At 44.0% G+C, this 20,022-nt stretch overlaps 1 long non-coding RNA gene across 1 annotated transcript; it reads left to right on the top strand.

Moving 5' to 3' along the window:
* Positions 1 to 3,045: 3,045 nt before the first annotated feature.
* On the top strand, positions 3,046 to 18,195 carry LOC129386263 (uncharacterized). The gene is made up of 4 exons (XR_008613705.2): positions 3,046 to 3,325; positions 5,040 to 5,145; positions 7,649 to 7,718; positions 15,037 to 18,195. It is a non-coding gene; the product is annotated as an uncharacterized lncRNA (long non-coding RNA).
* Positions 18,196 to 20,022: the final 1,827 nt, after the last annotated feature.

The raw sequence follows: 20,022 nt of genomic DNA, 5'->3' as shown, positions 1-20,022 counted from the left end.
GTATCTTCGCATTTGCATATTCCATTGTATCTTCGCATTTCTAATGCACGAGGGCGAGTGAAATGAAAGTGAGCCAACCCACCCCGCCCAATAATGGTTCGGTTCATTATCGGCGAGGCATGCACATAGCACAGAGGCATCTCTCGTTTACGAAAGTGACACACAGGTGTGAGGATAAAAGTTCTTTAATGCTCTTGTACATTGGGTTGAACTTGGTTTCGTGGCATAATGGACACTCCGAAAGTGTACAGCATGTTGTCCTGAGGTTTTTGACAGCTGAAGATGTTTCGGAAAAAGAAATTAGTCGCAGTGTGGCTGCCGTGTACGTTGAACATTGCATTTCATAGAAGCGTTGTAGCAAACGGTTTCAAGAAGGACTTGAAAGTTGCGAATACGATCCAAGGCAGTGCCAAAGCCACTGTGCAATCAACCCAACACAATTGCAAAGGCTAATTAGTAAAGAACGGAGGATAAGCGTCGGTGAATTGGCAGGGCGTGTGAACATCCGTCATGGTTCGGGTCACACCATAATTCATGAACATCTCGGTTATCGGCTCTTGTGTGCGCAATGGGTGCCCAAGATTTTGAACCACGGCCAGAAGACGGAGAGGTTCGGCGCTGCCTTGACTCATCTAATCCTGTATCACAATGCGGGTGACGACTTTTGTCTGCAATTGTGACCGGGAACGAATCATGGTGCCACTACTACGAGCCTGAAAGACGACGGCAAAGCTTACAGAGGAAGCATTTCATTTCATAACCCCCAAGAAAAGCAAAGGCCGTCATTTCTGCCGAAAAGGTGTTGACTTTTTTTCGGTCGTCAGGATCGGATTTGCTAAACCTAGAGAGACTCAATCGTTTCGGATATTGTAAAACGTCGGATCGGCTGCGTGTCGCAATCAAAAACAAATGACGTGGAAATTGAGGAATGGGGTCATCTTGCTCCACAATGTCCGTCCCACGTCGCTGATGTCGTTAACATAAAACTGGCAAAGTTCAAGTGGGAAACGCTGCAACATTCGCCATACAGCCTAGACCTGTCGCCTTGTGACTTCCACATTTTGGAGCATTTGAAAAAAACAGCTCGAAGGAACCAGAATTGTGTCGAACGATGACGTTGTTGGGGTCTCGGTGCTGACGCCCGTATTGCCAATGGGTCGCAAGCCCCAAGGGTAGCGTTGGCCTGGCGGCCTGGGGCACTGGAAGCATCCGAAGGTCCCGGCAAAGCATGAGAAGACTGGTAACAGAACAACTTGTTTATTCTAACATAGCAAAAGAGCGGCCGGTCAGGTCGACCGAAGTGGAGAGACGGGAGAGCACGTAACTCAACAGTACAAATCGGAGCCTCTCTTCTGGCGTCCGGGGGCAGCTGCTCTTATACTCTCGGCGTCGCGGGCCAGAAGGAAGGTCACGGGATGAGCCCACGCGACGGCGGAGCATGAGCCCACGACGGCGCGCACGGTCGAGCCGAGAGACATGGTGAGCCGAGTGTAGTGACGCATCGCCAACCCGCCGACGGACAGACCTCCTGGCACCTCACTTGGGGAGCTCCGCTCCCCGGCTGCCGCGCTTTGACAAGCGTGGGCACACACACACACACGCACATATGAAGACACGTGGCACTGAAACACGCCTGGACACGCTTGGCGGGGAGGCGTTGCGGCGGCGTCGAACGGGCCAAAATGTCTGCCGCTTTGAGCGAAGCCCCGGCGTCCGTTGCATCCGCGCCGGCATTACCGCGCGTTGTAGGCGAAACGTAACAGACCGCCCCGCCGGGGGAAGGAGATCCCGATGGACAGGGGACTGCATCCGCTGTCCGGAGGGATGTCGCTCGATGATGCTCATAACCGAAGTCGGGCGTCCTTTGGCGTTTCTTGAGCGCAGCGCACAGAGAAGGCCTCGTTCTCACGTTCAGGTGCACACAGGACACTGCAAAGTGACTTCGGGAGAGTTGACATTTTTGTTCTCGTTTCCGGCAAGCGTTAGAACTACGCCGAAAGTCAACCGCTCAGTCAGCAAGCACGGCACAACCCTCACTAAGCCCTGCCAGGCTCTTTCCCCTTTTATACTGCTGCCTAGTTCCTTACAGTAGTTTAGCAGCACTCAGAACGCGTCCACAAATCGGAAAATTGCACTAGAAAGCACATCATCACTTTGAAACACTACACAAAAGCAATAGGTTAAAAATCCTGCCTCAGGGAGAAAAACATCAGTAACAAGCAATTTTGAGGCTGATTCCCACGTTAGAGGCTTCGACTTAAGCCATCGGCGTTACCGTTGAGACTCCCCTTTTTGTAACGCACCTCAAAGGAATATTGTTGCAAAGCGAGGCTCCAGCGCAGGAGGCGGCCATTTTTGGGAGAGATGGTCTGCAGCCATTGGAGAGGGCAGTGATCCGTCTCAATGATAAACCTCGAGCCAGCTAGGTAACATGACAATTTCTGAATGGCCCACACGATACACGCACACTCTTTCTCGGTGGCGCTATACGCCTGCTCACGACTCGTCAGCTTACGACTAGCATACAGGACGGGGTGTTCTACTTCTCCATTTTCCCGTTGGCACAGTACAACGCCCATGCCTCGCTCACTAGCATCACACTGAACAACGAACCCTTTTGTGTAGTCGGGCGATCGTAGCACAGGCTGGCTTGTTAGGGCGCTCTTTAGGGCGCTAAAAGCTCTTTCCTTTGTCTCGTCCCAGACGACTGTTTGCGGCTCTGTCTTTCTTAGAGCATCCGTTAGGGGAGCCGCGATATCAGAGTACCTGGGGATGTACCTCTGATAGTAGCCGGCGACACCTACACTGTAAACACAAATGAGCCCATATGGGCGTTTTAACAGTTGATATGCCATTTTTCCCCCCCAGCTTAAAATGAGTACGCCCACGAGAAGAAGTAAAATAAGCTAGAACCATTATTATACCCCCGACCCCATTTGAAGGGGCATTGCGGTTGTAAAATGGGGGTTTTCAAGGAATAACGGTGGCGTAGGGGAAATTGAGACGAGCCAAACAGAAGAAAGAATAACTCAGCCATGACCAACAAGGCAGTCAGCCGCAGCGACAATTTCAGTAGGATTATTTCTGCAGTCAGATTCGAAATATCCCGCGCAATGTGTGTCGGCGCTGTTTTTCTGTTCGGAGTAGCCGCGCCTTGGTGCTGCAGAGGACGCCGAAGTCGGAACTACGCGCGGAGGAACACCAGCCTTCGGAGCGCGCGCGCGCCCGTTGAAGCAGCTTTCAGCGACGGCCATTCGACCAGCGACGGCACATTCTTCTACCGTGGTTGATGTTTCTCACTGCTTTGAACCCCCAAGACTCCACGGTAAGTGACTTTGAACGATTATTACATGTTCTATGAGTGTGCATGTGTTCTAAGTGAGGAGACGCGCTGATATGACTTGTTGAAGGTCTCGATACAACATGGCGCGACAGTTGACCGTCCAGAACCATTTTGCACGATCACTGTGTTTCTTCGAGCTTTGTCGTAATCGAGGCGACTTGAGTGCTCAGAGTCAAGCGAGTGTACTTAAAAATTAGGATTTTATATAATGAGGGACTTTGCCGCGTCTTTAATTGGGCGGATGTGAGCATTCGACATGATCCCCGAAGCGCAAGCCACTACCATAATAGTTACGTGCAGTGCGAGGTGAGCTAAGCTTCGCCGCCTAACCGCGGCCTGAAAATGTGGCGGCTCGTTAAGGGCTTACTGCGGTGCGCGTGTGTGAGTGTTTGTACAGCGATCATTTGAGCGAGAACCGGCGGCGCTTCTTTGTGCGCGGTATCTGCTAGCTGGCGCGTACGTGGCGCCAATCCCCTAGCCCGTGCGATTGTGTGCAGTAGGTCGCCCACTTAGCGCGCATTGTGCAGATTTGCCAGTACGCTCCTTTCTATCGTCTGTGTCTCTTCGCGCCCACGTCGTTGATTGTGCAGGCAGTGCGCGACTGCGGCACGTAGCATGTAGAGCCTGCGCCCGTCGACTTTGATCTACGGGCGTGAAATGTCGGCGGCGCGTTTGTGGTATTAAAAGCGTGTGGTGAGCTTCCTACGGCGCTACGGGTCAACGCCGCATGAGCTGCCGGTCAGAGTATAAGAACCTCTTTATTGTTAGCGTACTGCTTGGCGGTAACAGGTGTCCTGCTTGGGTTCAGATTACTGGATACGCCGTCACTTGAACCTCGGCGGCCGGAACAGGTGAGTACCAGTGGCGCCGGCACCTCGGCCGGCAGAAAACGGTGCCCGTGCCGTGACGAGATATATCAATTTACGCGATAGCATTGCCGGTGATAGGTCATACGGGCGCGTCGCTCCATGCCTGTGTTCTTTGCTGAGGCCGCCACTACGCCTGCGGTGCACTTACTACGTTACATCTATATAGTCGATGCTTGTGCAATGTTATTCAACAGCTGGCGCTGTGCTCTGGATACCTGAACTTGTTTAATGTTTAATTACTTTGCTGCTGTGCCATTGCCTATTGGGTACAGATATTTAGTATTGAATTCTAGGTGCCAAATTAACACAAAGAAGTTGCGCTTTTCAACTCAGGATCATATCACACATCACAGCGTCATCCTATATTGCACGAGTATTAATAACAAAATTTCTGTTGCTGGTGAAAAAAAAAAAAAAAAAAAAAGGGCAGACCGATCAACCTGTAACCTGTATCTGTGAGAAAAATGTGCTTCAAGTCCGCGATTGTCTATAAAAAAAGGTACTACCTTGGTATTCAATGTCAGTAACACTCATAAGTTATGCATCCTTTTGTGTGAAATAATTTGTCTTAGAAGCCATTCATTGTAAGGGATCAGTAAACATCTCATAGCTTAAGTAGTGCATATGTGCATGAGTTGGGCAAAGGTATTGGTTTGTAAAGAGCAAAGCCATTAAGATATAAAATATTGGCAAGCTTAGTTTAACAATAAGCTGACGAATATACAAAACCTAATGTAGCAGCAGATGTTCTCCAAGATAAGCTTGTGACCAGCTTTTTTGTGTTCTGTGTGATCACTGTAGTGTCAAATTTTTCATTTTTATTTCAGGACTGCGGCTGCGGTCGTTTCATTGCCAACTGTGAGGATGAAGCAGCTTCATGGCCGGAGATCGGGCGCCTCCCATCAGTTTCCCTTTTCAGCAATAGAGGCCTTGGTATGCTCTTACCTAGAGTTTGCTTTTTTACCCTGTATGTTTTGAGCGCAATGGCTAGTTTAGCGGCATTACTTAGAGTGATTGGTGTGACACCTGTTCCATAGGAGGTATGCAGGTTATCCCACGTAACTCTAGCAAACTTTTAAAAATATGAATATGCCATCTAGTTGCACAGAACCTATGTAATGTTGTTTCCTGTCTCTTGGAAATACTTGGATTTGCTGCATTTTGCCTAATTACCTAATTAGTCTTAATCAATTAATCAACTTCTCAAATGTAATTAGATAAAAAGTCTCAATTATAAAATTGTAGAGCAACGTGAAAATTTCCCAGTGCAGCTATCTGTGGCTCAATATGTGCTACATAATGTGTTTTTAGAGCATGAAAGAAGCCTGAGAATCTCGCAAAGTGCCTTGAGTATGTTTCTGTGTGACAGCGCCTGTGTTGTGTTCTTCCTTCAGTCCTCGTCGTTTGCGCTGTACTAACAGTCGACCTCGAGTGGCCATTCCCGTGGCAGTCTTGCATGTATTGAGTGCTTGCCCTGTATAGGCATGTGTGTTTCCAGTAAGCAAAAAATACTGAAGGAGCCCAACGTGATGTATTTCAGGACAAGTGTATGGTGTAAATTACTATGTGACAATAAAATAAACTGAAACAAGACTTCACAGTAGAGGTATGCAGGTGTGTGCATCAGCATAATGACGAAAACCTCATGCAAGTTTAGAAAAATATTCATTAAGTTAGTTTCTGTCATTCTCTGTCACATTATTATTGCAAAAATGTGCTCTCTAGTATTGCACGATTAAAAACACAGTTCAAACACATAATTTGCTGGAACCTTGACATTCATAGCAACATAGAGAGGAATGGTTAAAAATTTGCTTTGCTTCTCTGACCTTCATTTTAGGTCTTTCTCATGTTTGCTAAGCTTCTTAAACTATCATAGACCCCTTCCAGGGTTTACAGGCAGCTTGAGCACATTGTGCCAGATTGTGGAGAAGCTGCAGAGGTCGCAGTGTGTATAATGGTGTGCGGTAAATGCAAGTTTATTGCAAGATGCATTATGCTCAGTACCAATTATATTAAGTTATAATTTTAGCAAAAATCTCTGTTTTCCAGATATATATCAATGTGTCTCCAAAGAACTGCACTTTTTAAAAGAGTTGCTCATTCTCTGTCTACTGTTCGGTGTTGTTAAATGCATGTATGTTGGACAGCATAGTGCTTGGCCTTCAGCTGAAGGTAGTAGTGTAGGTAGTAGGTAGTAGTGTAGAAAGTGGTAGCAGTAGTAGCTTTATGCATGTGCATAAAGCTGCAGTAAGCCAAATGCGAAAAGATAAGGGCTAATACGATACAGCCACGTAGCAAAATTTACACCAGCAAACTGTTTGATGCAATCCCTAGGAAACTAAGCAAAAATATAAGAATGTGCTTATATGATAAACAGTACCTATGTTTCAGGCGCATGGCCTTCTACCGCCATATTCCATAACAGTTCATTATTTAACACTTTAAAACTACTTGCCCTGTTTATGTCTAACTGCTCTAAATTCGAAAATTTTCATTGATTGCACTATGAAGGTTTTGGGCGTGGCTTAAGTTACTGCCAGAATTAAATTTATAGTTGTGGCCGTCCTATGTGTGATAACAAAAAGCCATTTTGGAACCAGGTGACTGTTATGCAGTATGCTAAGTGTGCGTATTAGAACAGCCACTTATATTTTCATTGTAACCATGTATAAAGTATGTATGTACACATCTCGAAGCCATAGACTGTGTACTGTTAATTGGAGGTGTTATTGTGTGGAGTAGGTTTTTTTGTAAGCATTGTCTAGAATTTGCACTACATTAAGGTGTAGTGTAGCCAAGCGAAAAATATTGACAAAATGGCTAAAGTTCATTCTTAAGAGTATTAAGCGCACTTAGATGACTTTACAGCATGTAGTAAAACAAGAATGGGAACTGATGTGCTTAATTTTTGTTCATTATTACCATATGGCACCAACATGCAATGAAGACAAAAGAGGAAGAGAAGTGAAGTGCACTAAAGGACAACTCGCTCCTGATGGGAGCTGCATTCACATCTACATGATCCATGCAATCTTTGAGTTATAGCAGCAGCTAACCACCTGTTCACATTGTTGCACATTTGTATTGTTTATGTACTAAGTCTGGCCCTGGAAGTGTTAAGCAGTGCCACTTGTGGCATTGGTGCTGCATGCAAGAGATCCATCTAACCACAGGTGTTATGTATTATGTAAACCTAAGTTCTTTTAAATTCATGTAACCCACAAAAGCTCCATTTGAAAGGATGTGCCATATTTGCCACCATTGCAATGAGTAGCATTGGCTGACAGTCACAGGGCGAGACGTTAACCTTGCTCAGCTATTATGCAAAACTATTTTACATACAAATGTAGTAATTAGTATACATGCTGAAAGCCTCACAGAATAAAATTTTTTATTCGCATCTTACAACGATTGTTATTTTGCTTTAACTCAGGAGGCCTTTCTACCTGCGTTGCATCCTGTGGCTGGACCACTCCCACGATCTCGGCAGAATCGTTACACAGGTGTGTTCTTTTGTGATTCTCAGTACTGATATTTTCTAGTTTACGTTCAATGTAAATGCACAGATCAAATGAAAAACAGGTTAAAAGATGAGCTCACAGGCACTGTATCCAAATGTTTGTTAGGAAGGAAAATCTTTTTTACAAGTTGTCATTATAGCAACACAAGAGAGTGTGCACATCACACCACCAGTACCTAGCAAGCAACAGCATTATACCGTAGAAGAAGCCAAAACATCAGGCGAAAACCTGTACTAAACTAGGGACTGTATTAAGACCTTTTCGAGGCTTAAACTATTTCTTGGGTTACTCTGTCTAATTGCTTGAACTGAACTGACGTGTCCTGCAAAACAATTTGCATTTGCATTTGATACAATCTGCAGCAAAATATGAACAAAGGGCTGCAATACTCTAAGGGCCTACTATTGAAGTTGCAACCAGTCTTCCCAGTGTACTGCAGCCTCAGGAACATGAAATGTGGTACACTGTACCACATGCACACACAACAAATTTTAATCCATGGGCATCTGTACACTGCTTGTGCAGGACTGCGCAACTGGCTGTTTATTCGTGACTGAAACAGCTACGTACATCAAGACTGTATTGGGAAGCCACCATCTTTTTCAGTCAGTGTAACAGTCCATAAACATATGGATTTCCATGAGCATTTTGTCTGCCACACTTTTCTTTGTCGTTTTTTTTGCACTCCAGCTTTGATGGCTGCAAGACACTTCAGGCTGGCTGAAGAGACAGTGGTAGCCTAGTAGGTGGCCTCACAAAGTTGTTATTTTGATTTTTAAGAGCCGACTTGCTTTGGACAATGCTGAATAACACATCAAAAGGCACGGGATTATTGACAAGGTTAGAATGACTTTGAAAGAAGTTTAAGGCTTCTTTTAAACTCTGATCTGTCTGCTGAGACCAAATCATGTCAGCTTTTAATGAAGCAATGTTCAGGTTGGAAAGCTGCAAGGCTGTGTGGGTACTCAAACACCATCATTGCTTCATATAGCTGAAGTTGCTGTGACATCAAGGCAGAAGCAAATGACATGGCAAAGGAAAGGTTGGTCGACAAAGGACTCATTGGCAATTATGTAGGTTCAAGGGCTATTGCACTGAGTAAGAAAATGTGTTCCTGATACAGCGTGAACAGTGTTAATGCTGAAGAACAAACTGGCACCATCTCCCCAGTCCTACACAAGCACGTGCATAGAAAGGGATGCCTGTTGGCCTTGAGGGCCACCACTGGAGGGATCACCTGCTATCGCTATGACATAGAATGTGACATCAGATGACTATAGTTCACACCTTTGCTGCAGCTCGCTGGCTGGGCAATTGAAGCCTTGATTGTAAGGATGAAAAGTTTCAATCACAAGGTGGCAATTTAGTTGCCAACTCTTACAGCATGGTTCACTACTCAGTGCTGCAGTGCTGGACGTATTTGACCAAGCCTGGTGCGAGTTCTCATGAGTACCCATGTTCAAGCTGCCGCTAGATACTTAGTTGATAAAGTCACTGAAAATGAAATTTGGTCATCGAAAGAGTCATGAAAACGATGCACACAAGGCTTGTAGCGTGCTTACTTGGTATGACCTCAGTCAAGACACCCTGTGTAGAGATGCTGACAAAAGTGCAGCAGAAGTGTGGATTGAGGAGACAAAAATATAAGCTGTTCAAGTTCCACATATAACAAACTGATAATAAATCGCCGTTCAGCAAGAACTCCGGCAAAAGGGGCAAGCTGCACTCCCCACAACGAATGCTATAAAAACAGTACTGTTATTGCAGCAAAATTGCCTATAGCTCTTTTGATAGCTTGATAGCTGGTATCACACAATGTTTTCTATGCCACGGAAATATTCCAGCACGTGGGGGCCACAATTCTCCTAGAGGCCAATACAGACACAGGTTGCCAGCAAGCATGGACTAAAGATTTTTCCGTTTGCATTGATGTAGTCTACCACATTTTGTTTTCTTGGGTGCACAGTCACACTGGGGTAACAATTTTCTGCCTGAATATTCATCGCAGGGAGCACTGCAGCCAGCTAAAGCGAGTTTTTTGTTCACACCTTGCCACAGATGCGGCAAGATGTGGACTTGACCCATTTTTCTAGGCACATTTGTTGGGTTCAAGAAAGAACACAGAGTAGCTTAAGAACTTTATTCCTTCTAGATTTAAGGCGTGGGGCCAGGTATTAACCATTGTTTTAAGAATTTTCCCAAACCGGGAAAGATTCTTTCTTGAAAGTCTTCTCATATCAGCTTGATACAGTCCCTGGCTTAGTATGGGTGCATGTGCTGTGGCTTTGTTTTAGTCTGTTTAAAAGGTCGTTTTCCTTTTGAGTGTTCCAGTCGCAAAGAAATCACAAATATATTTTGATTTCAGGAACCCTTGTGACATTACATAATTCCTTTACATGTTGCAACCAAGCTTATTTTTTAAACACATGCCTTTCTTTCAGCATGAAAAAAAAACATCTTAGATGAAACAAGGCAAAAATGGCTGCTTATGCATTTGTACGATATTCCAACTGAGAGGGGTGAAAAGTAATAAAATGTTCTACTTTCATAATTTTTCTACCATGTGTACAACATTTCTTAATAGGCATGAAGCAAATTCACTTTTATCACTAGCCTATTACAGAAACAAAAAATGACAAACTGAGCTTTTAAGGGGGCCCTCAGAAGGGCCCAGTCCGTGCGTCTTCTTTTCTAGCGCCATGGCTGTGAGCGCAGCTGAGCACATCTGCAGCCTGCACACCCTGTTCTAGAGGTGATCTGCTGCCTGTGGAAAGACTAGACGTGCTGATATGGCGTGGTATTATGTGCACAGTCTTCCCCCGTGTTTAGTACACGGGGTTGCATAATCTGTAGTTTCAGAGATGCATTGAAGTTTGATACAGACAAAGCATTCACCTCCACTGCCAGCACTTTTCATGATGGTGTCGTTCCACTGTGTGTGGCAGTATCAAAGAGGACAGGGTGGATGCGAAAGCAAGGCTGGGTTTGCTTCATGCTACCTATGTGAAGGTATCGTTAACACACCGTGAAACCGTATCTTTGGTCGCTGACTCTCAAATTCAAAATTTTTTTCTCATTCAGATTTGTGTTTTCTGACTGCCGCCCTTTCCGTGGGAAAACAATCCATTTGCAAATGTACTTATTTGACTAAACGGTCGAATCTGAGTACAACAAACCAAATTGCTGATTTTGGTGCATTCGTTATGTTGGGGTTCCTTTGTATATGACTCCAGAAAAAGCCGACCATTGTCTGCTCACACTCCGCCGCGCCCGCCCATATAGGAATAAACTTAATTTTGGTTGGCCACGATGCTTATTGGTGTAGTAGCTGTCGTGTGTCCACCCATACACATTTTGTTGGCTTCCCGAAAACCTCAAAGAACAGCGGTATTTTGCTTATGTGCATTCACTAATCAAATAAGTACATGTTTGCTAGAATCCCCATAATATTGAGTTAGCTGGTCTGCTTGAAAATGTTCAAAATATGGCAGTTAGATTTGTAATAGGAAGTCATACTAAAAGGCTTTGTATTACTGAGAGTAAGGGTAAGCTGCAATGGCAGGATTTAAAAGACTGGGAAATCTCTTCAGTTAAGATTATTTCAAGCATATACTGTTCCAAACATGTAGAGAATAGAGAAATTCATATCAGGCTATCATCATACCTCACAAGAAAGAGATTACACTAAAAAGGTTTATTAATTTCCTTTACTTATAGGTGATGCCTCACATTGTTTTTTCCTTGGACCAAAGGGACTGCAAGGTTTTTCAGCCTGCAATTGTTTGCATAGTTTTCAAAGATAATTCCCTCCCTGCTTTGTGTGCTTGATTTGAATGTAAGTTACATTACACAGAATGTATACCCCCCCTGCAATGCCAGTACAGGCAAAGCAGGTACTAAATGAATAACCACGAAAGGATTTTGGAGCGAGCAAAAATGGCATGTGCAATAGATATGCGTAGATGTCCCGTTGGTGTTGCTGTCAAACAAGAAATTGGGATATCGAGGAACTGAGCAAAGTAACTACATGTGTGCTTACCAAACTATAGCTGTCATTTACACCTTGATTGTGACTTAGCTACCAAAAGAAGTTTTTTTGTCTTGTTCTTTTTCTGTTAAAATGTACTTTTTTCTTTGTCTACTTTCGTTTGGGTTTTTGTAGCTATATCGTGCACATGTGGCCAATAATGCCGTGTGGAAGTTAGTGGTTGTTGGTATTTCTCACTGCCTGTCGTTTGTTCAATGTGTGTACTAAAGTCAATAGAGCACCAACTAGTATAAACTAGTGTGTTGAATTTGTTTTCTTGTTTTAGTACAAATGATCTGACTGGTTATGTGCCCAAATAAACAATTAGATTATGAAAACAAAGTTCATCAGAACATGTCATGCATTTTACTTATAATTACCCTATTTCAACTGCAGAACCCACATATTAAGGCATGTAGATTTAAGTGGAACAAGTCTTTTTGCAATCCTTAGTTCTGAATAGGTGAGAGCAGTGCTAAGGGCACAAAGTGAGTCCACATAGATAAATGGCATGGTGCACTGTGCACTGACTAATAATTGATGTGTTTTTGCAACAGACAAGCAAATAAATATCCAGTAATGCCTTGTCAGAGGCACGAAAGCACATAAAGAGGCAGGGGGTGGTCAGATACAAATGTGCTGTGGTTTCAGGTTTGTTAATAAGCATACCACTTTTCTGTAACTTCAGAGAACATGTGCTGCGCTGACACATTAATCTTTTTTTTTCTTGTTATATTGTGGGATTTGATTAGTTTCTGGGTTAATGGTTGCTGCTTTCGCTAACATGTTGCACTTATGAAATTTGGGCTGTCATCGGCACTGTTTACAGTGTATGTACTCTTATGGTCACATTATAGTGGTGCTTAATCGTGAAGGCTCTCATTCAAATATAAGCTTGTCTGGTCTACATATGCTTTCCTTCATGCCAAAGGAATAAGATATACTATGTTTATGTCAGAAGGAAAGAAATTGAGACTGGTGTCTATTATTGCACATAAATCTATGCTTAGTTGCGTTAACATTTTTGCATAATTTCAACAACTTATTTAGTGCATTTCTGTAACATTCACACTCTTTCTTATCCACTTAGGTGTAAGGAATAAAGGCAAAAAAGTAAAGCATTGCAGTGGATTTAACTTAATGCTCTTGATTCTTGTTACCTTCTTGATAGATTTTCTATTTGGAAGAGCATATGTACAAAAGCATGTTTTGACCAAATAGGCTGCTGTTTGGGAGGCTTTGCAAGCACCACTATAACGTGACAAAAGCAGTGTGTGGCCATTTGGTTATATAAATTCTGGTGTAATGACACCACAAAAAGTAAACAAAGATATGTACGCACATGACACAAGCACCGGATCTCACTTCAAGCTTTAAAATAAGGAAACAGGCAATATTTAATAACAGGTGGAGACATGATGTGATGATATCTGTTAAAAGAAATTCTTTATGCAGTGCAACTGATACATTCGTCATACTTTTTAAATGTTGCAAGCCACAATTACCTTGCATGTTGTCAGGTCGTAATACCTGGCTACAACGCAAGTTTTGTGGAACACAGGACCGCAGTCACATTCTTTGCAGTATTTAACATTGTGTGATGGAGGATTGTTTCACACGGATGACTCATACTCCCTCAATTTCCCTGATTTCGCATTAATAGAGCATCCCATCTGTCCAATGTAGGCACGGCCTTATGATGGCAGCAGACTACACAACGCTTGCGGCCTAGCTCACTAGATGCATATTGTGCTTCAACCACAACCAACCTTTTCCTTTTTTGGCTTCTGCCTTTTATTACAGCACAAAACTCTCCTAACAAGGGCCTAAGAAAACAATGATTTGCGCAACTAAATTAGGCATGAATATGGAATATAATGAATGAGATGAAGTAAAAAAGTGGTTGCAGTTGTTTCGTATGCATTTGTAATTTTCATGGGTAATTGTGTAGCTGGTCTCTACGGGCAAAAATTTTTTTTCTGTATGAAACATGTGATGAGAGATTTGCTCTGATGAGAAAAAAAGACAAGCCAGGAAAACAAATTAATTTGTTGCGTGCAGCACAATTTGCAGGCGGTGCACTGTGCAACGGAGGTTATGTACAGTCAGCCATTCCCATCCAGTCATGCTTGCATTGCATACACACATTGTATTAATTTGAGATTGCGGCTAATGAAGTTTGTGTGGAATAACTCTCATTCGCACATAGTGATGCACTGCAAAATAGATTGGTTTGTTCCTGTGTTCATCAAAACTTGTAGCCAAAAATTATGAGCAGATGTACATAAGATAATTAAGCTTTGGCAGATTAGCACGAAAAGAACAAATACATCAGTCATTCTCAGCTACATTGCACAAAGAATTTGTTTTTGAATTAATGACATCACTTCCTGTCACTATGTGATGTATATGATGTCTGTTTTCTTATTAAAGCGAGAGTTGAGGTTAGGCACTTGTGTCCTGCATGTCTTTGTCTTCGTTTGCTTCTGTGGTGCCATTACACCAGAATAAGTCCATGACAGGAGCTGCCAGTCTATGCAGTTATACTACATTGGGCTCAGTACGCCTGGCGGCCTGAATGTGACGAGTGCGAAGTAGCAGTAAGAACTTCAGAAGGGTAGAATTTTGTGTCGGTGGTGCATATTACAGTATGGTGAAGCGCTATAGATGGAACAGTGTGAGGCGAGACAGATGGGAAAGTGCTACAGACAACTGTGAATGTTTACTGGAAAGTTTCGCTGCAGCGGGACAATGCATGCGTTATCCTGGTGCAGCAAAATTTGCCAATGTTCATAGTTGTCAGTAGTACTTGCCCATCTACATTACACTTCACCGTACACTAGTAGCAGTAACAACATAAACCAACTGACCCGAGCAATAATGAAAGCCCACAGAATTGCCAAATTGTAGGAGAAATGTTTCAGTGTAACACGTGTTTTGTTAACTGACAAGCAAATGGCATACATGTCTGCGAACCGATGATCAGATGCATTTTTCATGCACATACATTATTTTGTACAACTGCTTCCTGCTTTGGTTTTTTATGGCTTTTAGGAAGCATTCCAAAGTACTTAACTGTTTGTCTGTTCTAAAATTGAATCTGTTCTCAGCCAGCACTATGTGATATTACTGCATAAGCCCTTACTTCGTCACTGTCCTTCGCACTGTTCCCAACTAAATATGAATAACCAAATAACCATGTTTTTAAATTTTCAGATTATGAAGAAAATACTCTTAATATGTATTTCATTAGAAAAATTTTCTCAATTTTAGGAAGAAGTCTGGCTGGCCCCAAGCCTGGTGCAAAATGAAGAAATGGCACTCCACATCAATTCATGTTTACTTGTCGTCATAACCAGTCTGTTAGCTTAATTTTTGGTTCCTATTGAATTCTCAAGAAAGGTACCAACTCTGTCATTCAATCTGCGAACAAATTTTTGCACTTGGGGATGCAGCCATGCACAAAGCCTTTGAGCTCATTAATATCTTTATTTTTTAAAGAAAGTGCAGCTGCTGCGTGGAGCAATAGGTTGAATAAGACGAGGGTAAATGAAAAGATGGCGAAATTAGTCATCAACAGTTGTCCAACAAAGGAAGTCTCAAGCTGGAGGCAACATCTTTGCAAGAGAACCAAATGGCTCCAGCCTGAGACATTCGTTGTTCAACCTGGCAAGTCTCCTTCTCTAAATATTTCCTCTAGCCTGAGACCTATATCCATTCCACCACCCTTGACCAACAATACACCTATACATTTGGCAACCCATGGAAAGGTAGCAAATTCACATTCAGGGAAAGTGAATGTAGTGTGCACCCTGGAAGGTAGCATGAACAGTATTTTATTTACTTAATGAAATGCAGATTTGCTATCCAATTACTTTATTTTGATCCCCGTTTTATAATTGGACAGCATGGTTCCTCAGAGAGAATAATAATTCGAAGCTCACACAATTTTGCTCCTTTATGTCCGTTAAATCTGTCCTGGTTGCTACACTATCAGCCCTGTCTGCAATTGCGTAGCAGTGTTTTGAGCATGCATCTTAATTCAAAAGAATAGTTAGGCTTCTACCTCAGAATGTTTGCTACTGTGTTGCAGCTCGAATTCTATGTCTAGGTGGTCACTGTGATGCCATGTGCTTTTTAAATAAGACCAATATGCTATTTGAAGGGCAAATAAATGCAATCTCAAATGACCTCAGCTCGGGGAATGACACAATTGGAGGTCAATATGATAAGGAGGATTTGATTTCTGAAAACAAGGCACTTAAACGGGAGAAAGCATGACTAATTTCGTATAAAGATGCTGCTTTTGGATATGATCAGGGAACGTACTTGTTCGTGGCTGCATTTGCAACATGTTACATTGCTGGCTTTATATATTGCACTGGGTACAGTGAAATGTTGCTGCTTGCACAATATTCAACTAAACATGGTAGCCATGCTAATGTGTCCATGCAGAACACAACTCATCCACTATTATGGACTACAGTGGAATCTCGATAAACGAAAATCGCTTCGAAACTGCCGCTTAAATAGGACACCATCCTGATAATTGGTTGGCTCTCTGCAATGTCTCTCAGTAAATATAATGCCTGGTAAATGGAACCAATTTCCCTGGCACCTTGAGGCTCCATTTAAAGAGCACCCACTGTAAAAATATAGGGGGGATCGTGTTTGGAACTTTCGTAAATGTAGTCTTAAACAAAACCGCATTTCAGTGGGAGCGAAATGCAAAAGCACCTGTGTACTTAGACAGGTGCATGTTAAAGAACCCCAGGTTGTCCAAATTAATTCGGGTTACTCGCTATGGCATGTGTCATAATCAGAAGGTGGGTTCTGGTTCGTAAAATACAATAATTTTTAATAGCTTGCTCAGAAATCCAGCACTAAATTATGTAGCTTGTTTGTGTGATGAGTCCCAATTTCTTAATTTAGTACTTTGACATTTATCATATTTGTGTGCTAGTCCATGCAAAATACCACTGATCAGCCTCATTATACCAGCCACTGTTAATTAGGAATGGCTTAGTCAAGCAACTTAAACTTACAGCACAAACATCTAAGACGAACCACAAAAGGAAGATACAACACACACTGGTGCTAACTTCTTTATTTCTTCGTCGTCGATGCAATATAAACCCTAGGCCACACTACCGCGCAGGCACTCAGATTACATTACAGAGATCTGCCAAATTATCACATACGCAAGCGTAGGAAGTCAAATTCAGATGGATGCAGGGACAAAGATATCTTACTAATGCAATTATCGCCCTGCCTTTCTTGTGGTAAGCCTCTAAGGCAAGCCGCACATGCTCATTCTTGCTTTTGCCAAGAATCGACGTCCCATCAAGTTGTGCCTCACAATTGTTGCAAGAGTTTATATGCGCACCAAGGTGCGCTCCTCTATCTACATTTTTGTTTACTTGTTGCGCATGTTCCCTGAGTCGCTCATTGATGCAATGCCATATCTAGCCAAGCTATGTCTTAGCACATGAGAGTGAATTGTATAAACCACGCCGACCGCGCACAACACGTATGAAGCATCATGCCGAATTTGGCGTCCTCCTCTGCCCTCTCCGCAGGTGCGGGAGCATAGCTTTAAAAGCTTGTTCGGTGCAGGAAACGCCAAAGGAACACTATGCCTGCAAGCAATTTTCTTGAGTTGATAGATGACCTTATGTGTTTAAGGGACCGCGCAGGGAACATGCACAAAAAGTAAACAAAAATGTAGATAGAAGAGTGCACATTGTTGCGCATGTAAACTCTTGCAAAAATTGTGAGGCACGACTTGATGGGACGTCGATTCTTGGCAAAAGCATGAATGAGCTTGCGCGGCTTGCCTTAGAGGCCTACGACATAAAAAGGCAAAATGATAATTGCATCAGTGACATAGCTTTGTCCCTGCACCCATCTGAATTTGAGTTCCTACGTTTGCATATGTGATAATTTGGGAGATCTCTGTAATGTAATGTGTGTGCCTGTGCGGTTGTGTGGCCTAGGGCATATATATGCATCGACGACGAAGAAATAAAGAAGTTGTCAGTTAGTGCCAGCGTGTGTCGTGTCTGCCTTTTGCGGCCATTTGCCATTTGCCAACTAGGCCAAATGAAGTTTTACTCTTAGTCAAGCGAGCTCAATATATAGTCTGTGCAAAAGTGTGGAGCGTCAGTACAAAGTAACAGTTCAAACACATGGCTCTGTAGTTACAGTTCAGTATGAAACGAGATAAGATTTCTTAGCATTTCTTTCATTTACTAATTTCATTGTATTAGGACATGTAGAATACTAGCAACTGGCATGCTTACAATGTACAGTGCTCTTTTTTAAAATCCAGACAATTGTTTTACTGGGGCAGAAATGTGCTTTCTTTTGGGCCCGGAAGTGAACATATTATATTTCTTACATTTGGTGTAAAATAAATTTTCTTCACTGTCAGTGTGTGTCTCGTGCATTTTTCCTTTCAGCAAGTAGCAACTGCTCTCGAAGGCGTTTGCTGGCCTCGGAGGCACTGCCGATAAGCTAGGACGACTGTATAAAAGCTTTGCAAAGAGGGGCTCTGTGATCAGCGAAAGGGAAAAAAAATGAAGACGTGCGGTGACGGGTTCATTCGCCATTGGACCACGTGTGCGCGTGACTTGGTCGATTCAGCGGTGGCCCTGTGCCGTCGATTGGACCACGTGTGGCGAGCCCGCGGCGAAATGCTTCGTGGCGGTACGCCGCGCCTATGCAGCAGCAGACGGAACACCGCAGGCCAAGGTGTCGGACGCCGGCGTTCGCTCCGAGCAGGTGCGACGCCTGCTCGGGTGGCAGCTCACGGACGGCCGAGTTCCCTTGAGCCTTGATCGCCGGCGTTCGACATTTCGGCCTGCGGTGTTCCGTCTGGTACTGCGTAAGCGCGTGACCCGCGCCACCATGCATTTCGCTACGAGCTTGCCGCACCTAAACTAAAATGCCTTTAATTCCTTCACAATACTCCCATTGTACCTCCCAGTCAAATAGGGGGGGGGGGGGGGGTGAAGTGGGCGTATACGGTACCCCCGTTGTGTGCCCAATTAATGCCCACGTCAATGGGAGTTTTATCGTACGCCCTTTCAATGGGAGCAAAAAGATGTACAAAAGGGAATGCGCTAGAGGACAAGCAAAAAACGCCCATCTGGGTGTTTTTTTGTTTACAGTGTAAGAACGACCGAATATCGGTCTTCGTGCGCGGTTGCGGGAAGTCTCGCACAGCGGCCACCTTTATTTCAGAGGGGCGGCGACGACCCCGACCAATCACGTGTCCGAGGTAGACAACCTCGGCCTGTGCTAACTGGCACTTGGGAGCCTTGACTGTCAAGCCCGCATCGCGCAGGCGGGTTAGCACTGCCCGCAAGTGCGCCATATGCTCAGGCCAGGATGCGGAGAATATCGCTACGTCGTCTAGATACGGTAAAGCGAATTCTTGCTGTCCCCGCAACACTTTATCCATGAGGCTTGAAAAGCAGTGTGGCGCGTTCTTCAAACCAAAACTCAAAACTTTAGGACGGAATGTCCCCATTGGTGAAATGAACGCCGCATACCTACTAGCCTCTTCTGTAAGTGGAACCTGCCAATAACCCCTGACAAGATCTAGGGTGGAAATAAACTGAGCGCTACTCACTCTCTCAAGGCGCTCCTCGATGTTAGGGATCGGATAAATTTGATCCTTAGTGATGGAATTAAGCCTGCGGTAGTCGACGCAAGGACGAGGTTCCTTGCCCGGTACCTCAACTAAAATCAAAGGGGAGGTATAATCACTCTCACCCGCCTCAATAACACCGAGCTGTAGCATTTTCTTTACCTCAGCCTCCATAATATCGCTCTGGCGGGGTGACACCCGGTACGCCTTGGATCGTACTGGCTCTGGGGAGGTAAGTTCTATGTCATGAGTAAGGACAGAAGTCCTACCAGGCCTCTCAGAGAACAGACCTTGAAACTCTTGTAAGAGCTGGTGTAGTTCGGTTTTCTGCTCAGGCGACAGCGATGCTTTACTTATTAAGTCACTAATGACTTGATCGGTGTCTTTCCTGTTCGTCACTGAGCCTAGTCCCGGAAGCTCGACCGGAAGCTCTTCGGGAACGTTTACCATCATGCACACCACTGCTTCCCGTTGCTTATAGGGTTTGAGCAGATTACAGTGGTAAACTTGCTGTGCTTTCCGCTTTCCTGGCAGACTCACCACGTAGTTAACGTCCGACAGTTTTTGAACAATCCGTGCTGGGCCCTCCCACTGCACGTCGAGTT

This window comes from Dermacentor andersoni, chromosome 4 (genome assembly GCF_023375885.2).
Source record: "Dermacentor andersoni chromosome 4, qqDerAnde1_hic_scaffold, whole genome shotgun sequence".
Classification (NCBI taxonomy): domain Eukaryota; kingdom Metazoa; phylum Arthropoda; class Arachnida; order Ixodida; family Ixodidae; genus Dermacentor; species Dermacentor andersoni.
Note: the sequence above shows the minus strand (reverse complement) of the source record. Positions and strands in the feature narration are given on the sequence as shown.